The sequence below is a fragment of the Macaca nemestrina genome, chromosome X, assembly GCF_043159975.1.
Source record: "Macaca nemestrina isolate mMacNem1 chromosome X, mMacNem.hap1, whole genome shotgun sequence".
In the NCBI taxonomy this organism is placed as follows: domain Eukaryota; kingdom Metazoa; phylum Chordata; class Mammalia; order Primates; family Cercopithecidae; genus Macaca; species Macaca nemestrina.
Genome location: NC_092145.1, coordinates 105866744 through 105884204, shown reverse-complemented (window position 1 = coordinate 105884204; position 17461 = coordinate 105866744). Strand labels below are relative to the sequence as shown.

The window sequence follows — 17461 nt, the reverse complement described above, 5'->3', positions numbered from 1 at the left end:
TGATTTCCTTTCTTTTGGATGTATACCTAGCACTGGGATTGCTGGATAATATGGCAGTTCTATTTTTATTTTTTTGAGAAATCTCCATACTGTTTTCCACAGTGGCTGTACTACTTTCCATTCCCATTAACAGTATACAAACATTCTCCTTTCTCAGCATCCTTGCCAGCGTCCATTATTTTTTTGTCCTTTTGATAAAAGCCATTTTAACTGCAGTGATAACTTTACCCACTCCAAAATTTTATATTAAAAATGATTCATCCATGTTGTCTGCTAGTACTTTTATGGTTTCAGTTTTACAGTTAAATCTTTGATCTATCTGGAATTTATTTTGGGGTAGGATTTAGGACAGGGATCTAGCTTCTTTTCCTTTCAAATGCTAAGTCTGCTGTCTCCGTACCATCTATTGACTAGTAATTATTGACTTATTGAATTGAAATGTCACCTTTATCAAATACGGAGTTTTCGTATGTGCTTTTGTTTATTTCTGCACTCTCTTTTATTCTATTGATCTGAATGTCTATGCCTGTACCAGTGCCATCTCGTTGTAATTAATGTAACTTCAAAATATATTTTCATATCTGGTTGGGCAAAGCCTCTTTTGTCTTCTTTTTCAGAAAATTTCTGCCTGTTTTCACATATTTATTCTCCAGGTGAACCTTAGCACACATTGTGAAAGTAAAAATAATATAAAATTGCCTATTGACATTTTGACCGAGGTTATATTGAATTTATAGGTTAATTTAGAGAAAATCATTGTCTTTCATAGTATTGAATCTTCCCATTGGAGAGTAAGGTATGGCTTTCTAGTTATTCAAGTTTTTTATGTTAGTAGAATTTTAAAGTTTTATTTTTATATGTTTTATATGTTCCTTGTTAGGTTTATTCCTATTTTAGTTGCTATTGTGAAGGGGATATTTTTCCCTTATCTTTTTGAACTGGTTGTGGGAAAGCAATTACTAGTACGTCACTAAATCCTATTATTGTTTCTAATAGGTTTTCCATAAATTTCCTCAGGCTTTCAAGTTATACAGCTATGTCAACAACAAATAGAGATTATTTTGCTCCTATAATAGCTCTCCCAAATTTGTGCCTCATTTAATTCTCTTGTCTAATTGTGTTATGTATTGCCTTCAGAATAGTAATAGTGGTGATAATGGGGCTTGCACCTTTTCTCTGACTTTAATGGAGAGTCTCAGATTTCATTATTCAGCATGATACTGGTTTTTGGTTAGAAATACAGAGTATAAAAATTATGTCAAATAAGTATCCATTCCTAGATAACTAAATCAGAAATACATCTTGAATTTTGTTAAATTGATTTTTTGGGAATCTATTGAGATGACCATGTGAGTTTTCTCATTTGGCCTATTAGTACAATGAATGATGTGTATTTCCTTTTTTCTTTTTTTTTTGTGTATTTCCTAATATTGAATAACTCTTGCACTCTTAGAATGGACCCCACAGTTTTTACTTCTTCAATTTACTGCTGAATTCTATTTGTTAATATTTTATTTATTTTACATCAATATGTATAAGTGAGATTTGTCTGTGGCTTTCTTACATGTGAACTTTGTTCGGAGTCCACGCATATCCTGAACTGTTTTATGTAGTCCCTGACCATTCAAGGACTGAAGATGTGCCTATATTAAGGGAGGATTCCACTGAATGCCAACCATCCATCCCTTCCATGTTTCTTTGCTGCATATTACGGTTTCTGAGAGATTTTATATACTCCTTAGGTATCTATGGGAATAAACATCATTAATTGTAAATGTGGAGATGCTAGCGTAGATTGTTTAATCCAAGTAGGCTATTTAAACAAACTGCAATGGAATTTACTGAGAAATGATAAATGATGGCTATTCTATTATTTTATGTTTATTCTTTAAAAACCAATATGATTTATAAGGGTAATTAAGTATTACTTTATATTAAGTAATTAATATAGTATTAAAGACACTTAATAAAAAAATCAGCCTCCATCCTATCATTCCACATACCCTATTCTTCCTTCCATGTCAACAAATGCAGTTCTAGCTATTTCCCCTCATACTATGTCCATATTTCTATATAATGTGCATATATTGCTATTTATTTATTTTAAAATAATAGACTTCATATTTTAGAGCAGTTTAAGGTTTACAGAAAAAATGAATGGTGGCCAAGCATGGTGGCTCACGTCTGTAATTTCAGCACTTTGAGAGGCTGAGGCAGGCGGATCACTTGAGGTCAGGAGTTCGAGACCAGCCTGGCCAACATCGAGAAACCCCGTCTCTACTAAAAATACAAAAAGCCGGGCGTGGTGGCACGCGCCTGTAGTCCCAGCCACTCGGGAGACTGAGACAGGAGAATCGCTTGAACCTGGGAGGCGGAGGTTACAGTGAGCTGAGATCACTGCACTCCAGCCTGGGTGACAGAGAGACTCCATCTCAAAAAAAAAAAAAGAATGGAAAGTACAGAGAGTTCCTATATGACCCCTCTCCCCACTCCCCTCTGCCCACCAATTTCCCCTATGATTAATATGTTGCTTTAGACATTTAGGTAAAAATATTTTAGATATTATTTTAAAATATATTTAAAAATATTTAGATATTTAGATCAAAATGGTATATTTTTTATAATTATGAGCCATTATTGATACATTATTATTAGCTAAATTCCATAACTTACATTAGGGTTCATTCTTTGTGTTGTATATTCTATGAGTTTTGACAAATGTATAATGACATGTATCCACTGTTATAGTGTCAGAGAAAATAGTTTCACTGTCCTACAATCCCTTGTGATTTGCCTATTCATCCTTCTCTCCCTCCTCCAGAAATGCTGGCAACCACTGATCGTTTTACTGCCTGGAAAGAGGGAAGTTTTTGCTTTTCCCAAAATGTCATATAGTTGGAATCACACAGCCTTTTCACATTGGCTATTTTCACTTAGCAATATATATTTAAGGCTTGTCCATGTCGTTTTGTGGTTTGGGAGCTTATTTCTTTTTATTGATGAATAACATGCCATTCTATGAATGTACCAGAATTTATCCACTCATCTATTGAAGGACATCATGATTGCTTCCAAGTTTTGGTAATTCTGACTAAAGCTGCTGTAAGCATTTCTGTGCAGTTTTTGTATAAACATAAATCTCAATTCATTTGGGTAAATAGCAAGGAGTGCAATTACTGGATCATATGGTAAGAGTATGTTTAGTTTTGTAAGAAAATGCCAAACTGTCTTCCACAGTGACTACACCATTTTGCTTTCCCACCAGCAATGAATGAGAGCTCCTGTTGCTCCACATCCTCGCTAGCATTTGGTGTTTTTGGTATTTTGAATTTTGGCTATTCTAATAGGTGTGTAGTGGTATCTCTTTTTTTTTTTTTTTTTTTTGAGAAGGAGTCTGGCTCTGTTGCCCAGGCTGGAGTGCAGTGGTTCCATCTCTCCTCACTGCAACCTCCGCCTCCTGGGTTCAAGTGATTCTCCTGCCTCAGCCTCCCGAGTAGCTGGGACTACAGGCACCCACCACCATGCCTGGCTAATTTTTGTATTTTTAGTAGAAACAGGGTTTCGCCATGTTGGCAAGGGTGGTCTTGAACTCCTGGCCTCAAGTGATCCACCTGCCTCTGCCTCCCAAAGTGCTGGGATTACAGGCGTGAGCGACCGCACCCGGCCTTGTTGTTTCAGTTTGCATTTCTCTGATGACGTATGATGTTGAGCATTTTTTCATATGCTTGTTTGCCATCTGTGTATCTTTCTTGGTGAGTCATCTCTTCAGATCTTTTGTCCCAATTTTAATTGCTTCCTTTTTTTTACAGCTGAGTTTTAAGAGTTCTTTGTATGTTTTGGATGTAAGTCCTTTATTAGAAGTATTTTACAAATAGTTTTTTCCTAGTCTGTGGCTTTTGTTTCATTTTCTTTACAGTGTTTTCCTGTATTTATGGTTGAGTATATGTTATTAATTTTGAAAAATTCTCAATCATTATTACCTCAAAGCTTTATTTTGTTTCTTTCTCTGTTTGCCTTTTGGTATTCCCATTATGCATATGTTACCCTTTTTGTAATTGTCCCACAGTTCTCGGATATTTTGTTTCATTTTTCTAATTCCTTTTTCTCTTCATATTTCCATCTTGGAAATTTCTATTGGCATATCTTCAAGCTCACTGATTCTTTCCTTGGCTAGGTCCAGTCTATTGATGTGCCCATCAAAGGAATTCTTTATTTCTCTTATGGTGTTTTTGATTTCTAGCATTTCCTTTTGATTCTTTTTTCCTAGAGTTTCCATCTGCCTGCTTACTTCAGCTATCCATTTTTGCATATTGTCCACTTTTTCCATTAGAGCCCTTAGCATATTAACAGTAGTTAATCTAAAGTCGTGATCTGATGATTTCAAAATATCTGCCATATCTAAGTCAGGTTCTGATGCTCACTCTGTCCCTTCAAACTGTGTTTTATTTTTTAGTACGCCTTATAATTTTTTGTTTAAAGCTAAACATGATGCAATGGGTAAAAGTAACTTGATACTGGTTCCAGTGGTAGGCTTCTGCTCCGGTAAGCTGTGATTTTCTGTATTTGCTTATAGCTCCAATTTTTGGAGTAGCAGTTTGCCCTGTGACCTCAATTCCTTGATAGACCTAAGAAGAGTTGTTTAGTTTCAGCTTGTTCAGATTTTTTCTTGTTGTGAGGACAGAGGCAACAACTTCCAAGCTCCTTCCATGTTGGACTAAGAGTTCTTATTTGTTATTTGTTAGCATCGTTTATTTTAGAAACAGCTTTATTGAAGTATTATTTACATACATTTAACTGCACACATTTAAAGTGTGCAATTTCATCAGTTTTAATATATATATCATAAGACAATCACTATATTTAAGATAAAGAACATAATTATGCTGGGCGCAATGGCTCACACCTGTAATCCCAGCACTTTGGAGGCTGAGGGGGATGGATCACCTGAGGTCAGGAGTTTGACACAAGCCTGGCCAATGTGGTGAAACCCCGTCTCTACAAAAAATACAAAAATTAGCCAGGCATGGTGGCAGGCGCTGTAGTCCCAGCTACTTGGGAGGGTGAGGCATAAAAATCACTTGAACCCAGGCGGTGGAGGTTGCAGTGAGCTGAGATTGTGCCACTGCACTGCCGCCTGCGCGACAGAGCCAGATTTCATCTAAAAAAAAAAAAAGATGAAGAACATAATTATTATTTCTCAAAATTTCTTATTTCCCTTTGTAAATCTTTCCTCTTGCTCTACTACACTTTCCCAAGGTTTATTAATTTGTTTTCTGTTACAATAGACTAGTTTGCATTTTCTAGAGTTTTATAATCTGGCTTTTTCATTCAGCATAAATATTTTGAGATTAATTGAGTTTGTTGTGTGTATAAATAATTCATTTCCACATGTTACTGAATAGTGTTCCATTGTATGACCATATCAAAATTTGTTTACCCATTCACTTGTTGATTGATATTTAGGTTGTTTCTAGCTTTGGGTTATTACAAACACAGCTGTTATGAACAAGTAGACATTTGGTGGACATTTTGTGGACATTTGGTTATTTCTCTTGAATAAATTCCAAGGAGTAGAATGGCTTGTTTATATGGTAGGTGTATGTTTCATTTTTAAAGAAATTATAATTCTTAGGTATAAATAGAACATTCTCCGAGATAGAGTATATGTTTGTCACAAGATGGGTCTTAATAACTTTAAGAAGATTGTTATCATACCATGTATCTTTTCTGACAATGGTGGAAGGAAATTACAACTAAGTAGCAGTGGGAAATCTGGAAAATTCACAAATATGTGGAAATTAAACAGCACACTTTTAAAAAACCAATGGGTCAAAGAAGAAATCCAAATTAAAAAATATCTTGAAACAAACAAAAATACAACATACCAAAGCTTATAGGATGCAGCAAAACCTATACTAAGAGGTAAGTTTATAGTGGTAGATGCCTATATTAAAAAAGAAGAAAGGAAGAGGGACAGTACAAGATGGCAGAATAGGAGGCTCCACCAATAGTTCCCCATACAAGGACACCGATTTGACAATTATCTATGCAAACAAAGTACTTTCATAAGAACCAAAAATGAGGTGAGCACTCACAGTACCCGGTTTTAACATCACATCACTGAAAGAGGCATGGAAGAGAGTAGGAAAGAGTCTTGAATTGCTGCTGCCACTTATCCCCCACCCCCTGGCAGCTGGTGCATGGCATGAAGAGAGAATCTGAGCACTTGGGAGAGGGTCAGTGCCACAATTGTGAGACATTGCATGGAACTCAGTGCTGCCCTTTCACAGCAGAAAGCAAAACCAGGCTGCACTCAGCTGATGCCCACCCACAGAGGGAGTATTTAAACCAGTCCTAGCCAGAGGAGAATTGCCCATCCCAGCAGTCAGAACTTGAGTTCTGGCAAGCCTCACCACTACATGCTAAAGTGCTCTGGGGCTCCAAATAAACTTGTAAGACAATTCTAGGCCACAAACATTGCAACTCCTAGGTGAGTCCTAGGGCTGAACTGAGTTCAGAGCCAGTGGACGATGGGGAGCAGGCATGTGACCTACTGGAGACACCAACTGGGCAGCTAAGAAAGTACTTGAATCCCCTCTATCCCAACCCTAGACTCCACAGCTCCTGGCTCCAAAAGAGACCCCTTTCCAGGCTGTAGCTCCCAACCTAAATTTCTAGACACACCCTGGGCCAGAAAGGAACCCGCTACCTTGAAGGGAAGGACCCAGTTCTGTAAGGACCCATCACTTGCTGACTAAAGAGCCCTTGGACCCTGAATAACCAGCAGCGATACCCAGGTAGTATGCTGTGGGCCTTGGGTGGGACTCAGAGAGACTTGCTAGCTTCAGGTGAAACTCAGCACATTTCCAGCTGTGGGGCTATGGAGAGAGACTCCTTATGCTTGAGAAAAGCAAAGGAAAAAGGAAAAGGGACGTTGTCTTGGACCTTAGGTACCAGCTCAGCCACGGGGGTGCAAAGCACCAGGCAGGCTTTTGGCATCCTTGATTCCTGGCCTTGGCTCTTAAATTCCTTAATTCTTGGCTCAGGACCTACCCTCTACCAGAAAGGAGCCCACTACCCTGAAGGGTGAGTCTCAGGCTAGGCAGTATTCACCACAAGTTGACTGAAGAGCCCTTGGGCTTTAAGGGAACATTGTCAGTAGTCTGGCAATACTCTCTGTGGGCCTGTAGGGGTGGTGGTGATGGGGTGAGGCTCCTCTGTCTGTGGAAACAGGAAGGAAGACTGGGAAGGATGGCATCTCATGGTTTTAGTGCTAGCTCAGCTACCATACAATAGAGTACCAGGTAGACTTCTAAGGTTGACTCTAGTCCCTGACTCCTGGATGGCACCCCTGGACCTGCCCTGGGCCTGAGGGAGCTCATCACCCTTAAGGGAAGGACACAGGCCTGGCTGTATTTTCTACCTGCAGATTGTAGAGCCTCAAGGCCTAGAGCGAACATAGGTGGTAGCCAGTTAGTGGTTACAGCGGGCCTTGGGCAAGACTCAGTGCTGTGCTGGCTTCATGTATGGCCAGTACAGTCCCAGTGGTGGTGGCTACAGGGGTGCTTGTGTCACCCCACCCTCAGCTCCAGGCGGCCTAGAACAGAGAGAGAGAGAGAGAGATTCTGTTTGGGAGAAAGTAGGAAATGACAAAAAGAGTCTCTTCCTGGTAATCCAGAGAATTCTTCCAGATCTTAAACAAGATCACCAAGGCAGTATCTCTTTGAGTCAGCAAGAACCACAGTGATATTGAGCTTGGGGTGTCCCCTAATACAGATAGAGCTTAGATCACAAAACCCAAGTTCCTTTGGATACCTGGAAAGCTTTCCCAAGAAGGAATGGTACAAACAAGCCTAGACTGAAAACTACAATAAATACCTAACTCTTAAAATCCTAGACACAGATGAACATCTGTAAACGTCATCAAGACCATCCAGGAAAACATGACCTTGTCAAATGAACTAAATAAATCACCAGGGTTTATTAGTTCATTGAGTTCACCAAGTGAACTAATAAGTCACCAGGCAGTAATCCTGAAGAGATGGAGATATGTGACTTTTCAGATGGAGAATTCAAAATAGCTATTTTGATGAAACTAAAAGAAATTCGAGATAACACAGAGAAGGAATTCAGAATTCTATTAGATAAATTTAACAAACAGACTGAAATAAGAAGAATCAAGCAGAAATTCTGGAGTTGAAAAATGCAAGTGATATGCTGAAGAATGCATCAGAGTCCTTTAATAACAGAATTGTTCAAGCAGAAGAATTAGTGAGCTTGAGGACAGGCTATTTGAAAATACAGTCAGAGGAGACAAAAGCTAAGAGAATAAAAAACAATGAAGTACACCTACAAGATCTAGAAAATAGTCTTAAAAGGGCAAATCTAGAAGTTGTTGGCTGTAAAGAGGAAGTAGAGAAAGAGATAGAGGTAGAAAGTTTATTCAGAGGGATAATAAAATCCCAAAGGCTGGGCGTGGTGGCTCATGCCTGTAATCCCAGCACTTTGGGAAGCTGAGATGGGCAGATCACATGAGGCCAGGAGTTCAAGACCAGCCTGCCCAACATGGTGAAACCCTGTCTCTACTAAAAATAGAAAAATTAGCCGAGCATGGTGGTGGACGCCTGTAATCCCAGCTACTTGGGAGGCTAAGGCAGGAGAATCACTTGAACCCAGGAGGCGGAGATTGCAGTGAACCTAGATCATGCCACTGCACTCCAGTCTGGGCAACAGAGCGAGGCTCCATCTCAGAAAAAACAAAACAAAACAAACAACAACAAACAAAAGCAAAATGCAACAAGGGATAATAACAGAGAACTCCCCAAATCTAGAGAAATATATTAATATCCAAGTTCAAGAAGGTTATAGAATACCAAGCAGATTTAACCCAAAGAAAACTACTTCAAGGCATTTAATAACCAAACTCCCAAAGGTCAAGGATAAAGAATGGAACCTAAAAGCAGCAAGAGAAGAGAAACAAATAACAGACAATGAGTCTTCAATATGTCTGGCAGCAGACTTTTCAGTGGAAACCTTAAAGGCCAAGAGAGAGTGGCATAACATATTTAAAATGCTGAAGGAAAAATCTTTTACCCTAGTACAGTGTATCCAATGAAAATATCCTTCATAAGTGAAGGAGAAATATAGACTTTCCCAGACAAAGAAAAGCTGAGGAATTGTATCACCACCAGACCTGTTCCACAAGACATGCTAAATGGAGTACTTCAATCAGAAAGAAAAGAACATTAATGAACAATATCATCTGAAGGTACAAAACTTCCTGATTATAGTACGTACACAGAAAAACACCAACTATTATAACACGGTAACTGTGGTGTGTAAACTATTCTTACCTTAAGTAGAAAGACTAAATGATAAAGCAATAAAAAAAACTAGAACAACTTTTCAAGACATAGACAGTACAATATAATATAAACAGAAACAACGAAAGGTTCTAAAGTAGGGGGATGAAGTTAAGGGTTAGAGTTTTTAGTTTTCTTTTTGCTTATTTGTTTATGCAAACAATGCTAAGTTGTTATCAGCTTAAAGTAATGGGTTATAAGATAGTATTTACAAGCCTCATGGTAATCTCAAATAAAAAAACATACAATGGATACATAAAAAATAAAAAGCAAGAAACTAAATTATATTGCTGGAGAAAATCACCTTCACTAAAAGAAAGACAGGAAGGAAGAAAAGAAGGAGAACACCACAAAACAACCAGGAAACAAATAACAAAAGTCCTTACTTATCAATAATAACATAGAATGGAAATGGACTAACCCCCCAATCAAAAGGCATAGAATGGCTGAAAGGATAAAAAAAAAGTCTCAACAATATGATTGCCTGCAAGAAACACACTTCACCGATAAAGATACACATAGGGTGGGGCATGGTGGCTCACACCTGTAATCCCAGCACTTTGGAAGGCCAAGGCGGGCGGATCATGAGGTTGGGAGATTGAGACCAGCCTGGCCAACATGGTGAAACCCTGTCTCTACTAAAAATACAAAAAATCAGCCGGGCATGGTGGCACGTGCCTGTAGTCCCAGCTACTCGGGAGGCTGAGGCAGGAGAATTGCTTGAACCCAGGAGGCAGAGGTTGCAGTGAGCCAAGATCGCACCACTGCACTCCAGCCTGGGTGACAGAGGGAGACTCGGTCTAAAAAAAAAAATACACATAGACTGAAAATAAAGGGATGGGAAAAGATATTCCATGCCACTGGAAACCAAAAAAGAGCAGGGATAGCTGTACTTATATTAGAGAAAACAGATTTCAAGATAAAAACCATAAGAAGAGACAAAAAAGTCACTATATAAAGGGGTCAATTCAGTAAGAGGATATAATAATTGTAAACATATATGCACCCAATACTAGTGCACCCAGATTTATATAGCAAATGTTACTAGAGATAAAAAGAGAGATAGACTCCATACAATAATGCCTGGAGACTTCAACACCACACTTTCAGCATTGGACAGATCTTCCAGACAGAAAATCAACATAGAAATGTTGGCTTTTGTCTATACTATAGAACAAATGGACCTAATAGACACAGAGCATTTCATTCAGTGGCTGCAGAGTACACATTCTTTTCCTCAGCACATTGATCATTCTCAAGGATGGACCATATGTTAAGTCAAAAAACAAGTCTTAAAACATTCAAAAAAAGTGAAATAATATCAAGCATCTTCTGTTACCAAAATGGAATAAAACTAGAAATCAACAAGAAGAGGATTTTTGGAAACTATAAAAACACATTGAAATTAAACAATATGCTCCTGAATGATCAGTGAGTCAATGAAACAATTATGGAGAAAACGGATAAATTTCTTGAAATGAGATAATGGAAACACAACATACTCAATCTTTGGAATACAGCAAAAGCAGTACTAAGAGGGAAGTTTATAGCTATAAGTGCCTACATCAAAAAAGAAGAAAAGCTTTAAAAACAACGTAGTAATGCATCTTAAAGAACTAGAAAAGCAAGGGCAAACCAAATCCAAAATTTGTAGAAGAAAAGAAATAAAAATCAGAGCAGAAATGAGTGAATATGAAATTAAGAAAACAATACAAAATTAAATGAAAAAAAGTTGACATTTTGAAACCAAAACTGACAAATTATAGCCAGACTAACTAAGAAAAAAAGAGAGAAGACCCAAATAAATAAAATCATAGATGAGGCCGGGCACGGTGGCTCAAGCCTGTAATCCCAGCACTTTGGGAGGCCGAGGCGGGCGGATCACAAGGTCAGGAGATCGAGACCACGGTGAAACCCCGTCTCTACTAAAAATACAAAAAATTAGCCGGGCGCGGTTGTGGGCGCCTGTAGTCCCAGCTACTCGGGAGGCTGAGGCAGGAGAATGGCGTGAACCCGGGAGGCGGAGCTTGCAGTGAGCCGAGATCGCGCCACTGCACTCCAGCCTGGGCGACAGAGCGAGACTCCGTCTCAAAAAAAAATAAAAAATAAAAAAAATAAAATAAAATAAAATAAAATCATAGATGAAAAAAGAGATATTACAACTGATACTGCAAAAATTCAATAATCATTCATGGTTGCTATGAGCAACTATATGTGAATAAAACTGGAAAATCTAGAAGAAATTGATTAATTCCTAGACACATACAAACTACCAAAATTGAAACAAGAAGAAATCCAAAAGCTGAACAGACTAATAATAAATAACAAGATGAAAGCCTTAATAAAACATCTCCAATCAAGGAAAAGCCCAGAACCTGATGGATTGACTGCTCAATTCTACCAAACATTTAAAGAAGAACTAATACCAATCCTATTCAAACTATTCCAAAAAAACAGAGGAGGAGTGACTACTTCCAAACTCAGTCTACAAGGCCAGTGTTAACCTGATCCCCAAACCAGACAAAAGCAAATAAAACAAAAACTATAGGCCAATATCACTAATGAATATTGATACAAAAATCCTCAACAAAATATGAGCAAACCAAATTCTACAACACACTAAAAAGAACATTCATTAAGAACAAGTGAGATTTACCCGAGGGATGTAAGGATAATCCAACATATTCAAATTAATTAATGTGATACATCATATCAACAGAGGGACGAAACCACGTGTTCATTTCAATCGATGCTAAAAAAGCATTTGATAAATGAATAAAGAAAATGTGGTATATACATACAATGGAATACCATTCCATCGTTTCTCTTACTGCTTTCAAAATGTTCTCTTTTTCTCCATCTTTTCAACATTTTTGATATGTATCTGGGTATGGATGTCTAGTTAATCCTACTTGGATTTTGTAGAGCTTCTTGTGTTCGTAGATTAATGCTTTTCATCAAATTTGGAAAATTTTTAGCCTCTATTTATTGTATTTTTTTCCTGCTCCTTTTTATCTTTTCTCTCCTTCTTGCACTCTTGTTGTGCATACATTGGTGTGTTTGATGATGTCCATATTTCTTTGAGGCTCTGTTCATTTTTCTTCATAGTGTTTTCTTTCTTTTTTTTGAGATGGAATCTTGCTCTGTCGCTCAGGCTAGAGTGTAGTGGTGTGATCTCGGCTCACTGCAACCTCCGCCTCCTGGATTCAAGCGATTCTCTTGTCTCAGCCTTCTGAATAGCTCGGACTACAGGTGCCTGCCACCATGCCCAGCTAATTTTTGTGTATTTTTAGTAGAGTTGGGGTTTCGCCGTGTTGGCCAGACTGGTCTCGAACTCCTGACCTCAGGCGATCCGCCTGCTACAGCCTCCCAAAGCGCTGGGATTACAGGTGTGAGCCACCATGCCTGGCCTATACGGCCTTTTAATATGTATAACATATATAACCTTTTTATATATATAGCATATATACTATATTTTATATATATATATCATTGAGATAGTATAAACTATATATATATAAAAAATAAAATGCCTGCTATATACACTAAATATATTTTATATACATATATATAAAGTACAAAACAAACCAGGCATTTTATAATTTTGTATATATAAGTATTATATATAAAGTATATTTATATAAAGTATAAAATAAACCAGTCATGGTGGCTCATGTGTATAACCTAATTCTTTGGTCGGCTGAGGTGGGATGATCACTTGAGGCCAGGAGTTCAAGATCAGCCTGGACAACACAGGGAGACCCTGTCTCTACAACAAATAAATAAATAAAATTAGTTGAGCATGGCAATGTGCACTTGTAATCTTACCTACTCAGGAGGCTGAGGTGGGAGGATTGCTTGAGCCGAGAAATTCGAGGCTGCAGTAAGCTGTGATCTCTGCACTCCAGCCTGGGTGACAAAGCAAGACCCCGAGTCTAATATATATATGTGTGTGTGTGTAGTTTGTATAGTTACCTGTGTAGTTACCTTTACTAGTGGTCTTTCTTTTTCTTTTTCTTTTTTTTCTTAGATGAGGTCTCACTATGTTGACCAGACTGGTCTTGAACTCCTGAGCTCAAGCTATTCTCCCACCTCGGTCTCCCAAAATGCTGGGATTACAGGTGTGAGCCACCATACCCAGCTGGTCTTTATTTCTTTATATAGATTTGAATTGCTGTTTAGTATCCTTTTATTTCAGCCTGATGAACTTCCTTCAGTATTCTTTGCAGTGTAGGTGTGCTACCAACAAATTCTCTCAGTTTTTGTTTATCCTGTAATATCTTAATTTCTGCTTCACTTTTTAAAAATAATTTCAACTTTTATTTTAGATTCCAGGGGTATATGTGCAGCTTTTTCACATGGGTATATTGCGTGATACTGAGGTTTGGGATTCGAATGATCCTGTGACCCAAATCGTGAGTATAGTACGCAACAGTTAGTTTTTCAACCCTTGCCCCCTCCCCTGTGTCTATTGTTGCCATTTTAATGTCCATTAGTACCCAATATTTAGTTCCGTCTTATGTGAGGACATGCAGTATTTTGTTTTCTGTTCCTGTGTTAATTTGCATTGGATAATTGCCTCCAGAGGCATTCATGATGCTGCAAAGAATGTGATTTCGTTCTTCTGTATGACTGTGTAGTATTCCATGGTGTATATGTGCCATGTTTTCTTTTTCCAATCCATTGTTAATGGGCATCTAGATTGATTCCAGGTCTTTGCTATTGTGAATAGTGCTGTGATGAACATACAAATGCATGTGTTTTTGCCAGAATGATTTATTTTCTTTTGGATATATACCTAGTAATGGGATTGCTGGGTTGAATGGTAGTTCTTTTTTAAGTTCTTTGAGAAATCTTCAAACTACTTTCCACAGTGGCTGAACTAATTTACATTCCCACCAACAGTATATAAGCATTCCCTTTTCTCTGCAGCCTCACCGATATCTGCTGGCTTTTTACTTTTTAGCCATTCTAACTTCTGTGAGATAGTATCTCGTGGTTTTGATTTGCATTTCTCTAATAATTAGTGATGTTGAGCATTTTTCATGTGTTTGTTGACTGCTTGTATGTCTTCTTTTGAGAAATATCTGTTCATGTCTTTTGCCCACTACTTATTTATTTATTTATTTGAGATGGAATCTTGCTCTGTCGCCCAGGCTGGAGTGCAGTAGTGCGATCTTGGCTCACTGCAACCTCTGCCTCCCAGGTTCAAGTGATTCTCCTGTCTCAGCTTCCCAAGTAGCTGAGATTACAGGTGTGTGCCACCATGCCTGGCTAATTTTTTGTATTTTTAGTAGAGGTGGAGTTTTGCCATGTTGACCAGGCTGGTCTCGAACTCCTGACCTCAAGTGATCCACCCACCTTGGCCTCCCAAAGTGTTGGGATTACAGGCGTGAGCCATTGTGCCTGGCCTTGCCCAGTTTTTAATGGAGTTATTTGTTTTGCTTGTTGAATTGTTTAAATTCCTTGTAGATTCTGGATATTAGACCTTTGTTGGATGCATAGTTTGTGAATAATTTCTCCCATTCTGTAGGTTGTCTGTTTACTCTGTTGATAGTTTCTTTTGCTGTGTGGAAGCTCTCTGGTTTAACTAGATCCCACTTGTCAATTTATATTTTTGTTGCAATTGCTTTTGAAGACTTAGTCATAAATTCTTTCCCAAGGCTGATGTCCAGAAAGGTATTTCCCAGGTTTTCTTCTAGGACTTTTATACTTTGAGGTCTTACATTTAAGTCTTTAATCTATCTTGAGTTAATTTTTGTATATATTGAAAGGTGGGGTCCAGTTTCATTCTTCTGCATATAGCTAGCCAGTTATCCCAGCACCAAGTAGTGAATAGGGTGTTGTTTCCCCATTGGTTATTTTTGTTGACTTTATTGAAGATCAGATGGCTGTAGGTTTGTGGCTTTATTTCTGAGATCTCTATTCTGTTCCATTGGTCTTTATGTCTATTTTTATACCATTACCATGCTGTTTTGGTTACTGTGGCCTTATAGTTTGAAGTTGGGTAATGTGATGCCTCTGGCTTTATTCTTTATGCTTAGGATGGCTTTGTCTATTTGGGCCCTTTTTTGGGTTGGATATGAATTTTAGAATAGTTTTTTCCTAATTCTGTGAAAAATGATATTGGTAGTTTGATAGGAATAGCATTGAATCTGTAGATTGCTTTGGGCAGTATGGCCATTTTAATGATATTTATTCTCCCAATCAATGAACATGGAATTGTTCTCCATTTGTTTGTGTCATCTATGATTTCTTTTAGCTGTGCTTTGTAGACCTTGTAGAGGTCTTTTTTGTCCTGGTTACACATATTCCTGGTATTTTACTTTTTTGTGACTATTGTAAATGGGATTATGTTCCTGATTTGGCTCTCAGCTTGAATGTTATTGGTGTATAGAAATGCTACTGATTTTTGTACATTGATTTTGTATCCTGAAACTTTACTCAAGTTATTTATTAGTTCTAGAAGCCTTTTGGTGGAGTCTTTAGGGTTTTCTAGCTATATAATTATATCATCAGCAAAGAGAGATGGTTTGACTTCTTTTTTCCTTATTTGGATGCCTTTTATTTCTTTCTCTTGCCTGATTGCTCTGGCAAGGACTTCTAGTACTATATGGAATAGGAGCAGTGAGAGTGGACATCCTTGTCTTGTTTCAGTTCTCAACAGGAATGCTTCCAGCCTTTGTTCATTCAGCATGATGTTGGCTGTGAGTTTGTCATAGATGGTTCTTGTTATTTTAAGGTATGTTCTTTCAATGCCTAGTTTGTTGATCTCCTTCAGTTTTGAAAGATAGTTTGGGTGGATATGGAAATCTTGTTGGACAGTCTTTTGCTTTCAGCAATTTGAATATGTCATTTCAGTTCCTCAAGCTTCCATAGTTTCTGATGAGAAATCAGCTGTTAATCTTATTCAGGATCCCTTGTTCATGATGAGTTGCTTCTCTCTTGCTACTTTTAAGATGCTCTCTTTCTCTTTGACTTTGTAAAGTTTGACTATTTTGTGAATTTTGTGAAGCTTCTTGAATGTGTTGATTGATGTTTTTCATCAAATTTGGGAAATTTTCAGCTATGATTTCTTCAAATATTCCTTCTGCCCCTTTATCTTTCTGGAAATCTCATATATTGCTGGTAAGAATGCAAATGTTTGTATCTTGATGGTGTCCCACATTTCTCTGAGGCTCTGTTTGTTTTTGTTCATTTTTTTCCTGTTCATTTCAGTTGACCCATCATCAAGTTTACTTTTTTTTTTTTTTTACTTTTTTTCCAGTTGAAATATGCTGTTGAGCTTGTCTAGTGAATTTTAAAATTTGATTATTCTATTTTTCAACTCTAGAATTTCTATTTGGTCCTTTAAAAATTCTCTTTATTGATATATTTTCCTTTCTACTTGTTCTCTTTCCTTTTGTTCTTTAGATGTAATTTTCTTTAGTTCTTTGAACATACTTATAAAAGCTGTTTAAAAATCTTTAGTAATTTTAAGTGCAAGCGTCCTCAAAGTCAACTTCTATTGACTTTACCTTTTCCTATGTGTGAGCCATACTTTCTTGTTTCTTTACATGTCTCATAATTGTTTGAACAAACTTTGACATTTCAAATAATAAAGTGACAGTTCTGTAAATCAGATTTTTCTCCCTCCTATTTCCAGGGTTTTTTGTTGTTATTTGTTGTTGTTGATGGTTATGTTGCTGTTTGTCTGTTTAATGACTTTCCTGAACTAATTCTGTAAAGTTTGTGTTCTTTGTCATGTGTGGCCACTGAAATCTCTGCTCAGATAGCTTAATGGTCAGGTAATGACTTACCAGAGATTTTCTTAAATTCATTACATCACTAAGTCTCCTAGACCTTGCCAAGGAGCTCTGTTTGAGTGTTGGGAATATCTTTAACACTCCAACGGGCACTTTACAACACTGCCTTAGCCTTCACTTTTTGATTACACAGAATCTCCACTTACACCAGATGTGAAAGATTAGAGATTTCTCAGGTCTTTCCTGGACATTCATGCAGCCCTGCACATGCACATAGCCTTTTAGATTCCCAGAAATATGTTGGAGCTTCTCAAAGCCTTCCATGGACATCTCGTTTCCCAAGTTTTCCTTTTA

General features: G+C 37.7%; 1 long non-coding RNA gene across 1 annotated transcript in view; it reads left to right on the top strand.

Moving 5' to 3' along the window:
• The window catches only part of LOC105493776 (uncharacterized), a 91703-nt gene that overhangs the window by 13188 nt on the left and 61054 nt on the right, over positions 1-17461 (top strand). Inside the window, exon 2 of the long non-coding RNA XR_011618461.1 lies at positions 13691-13777. This is a non-coding gene — a long non-coding RNA (uncharacterized lncRNA). The remainder of the gene's footprint in view (positions 1-13690; positions 13778-17461) is intronic.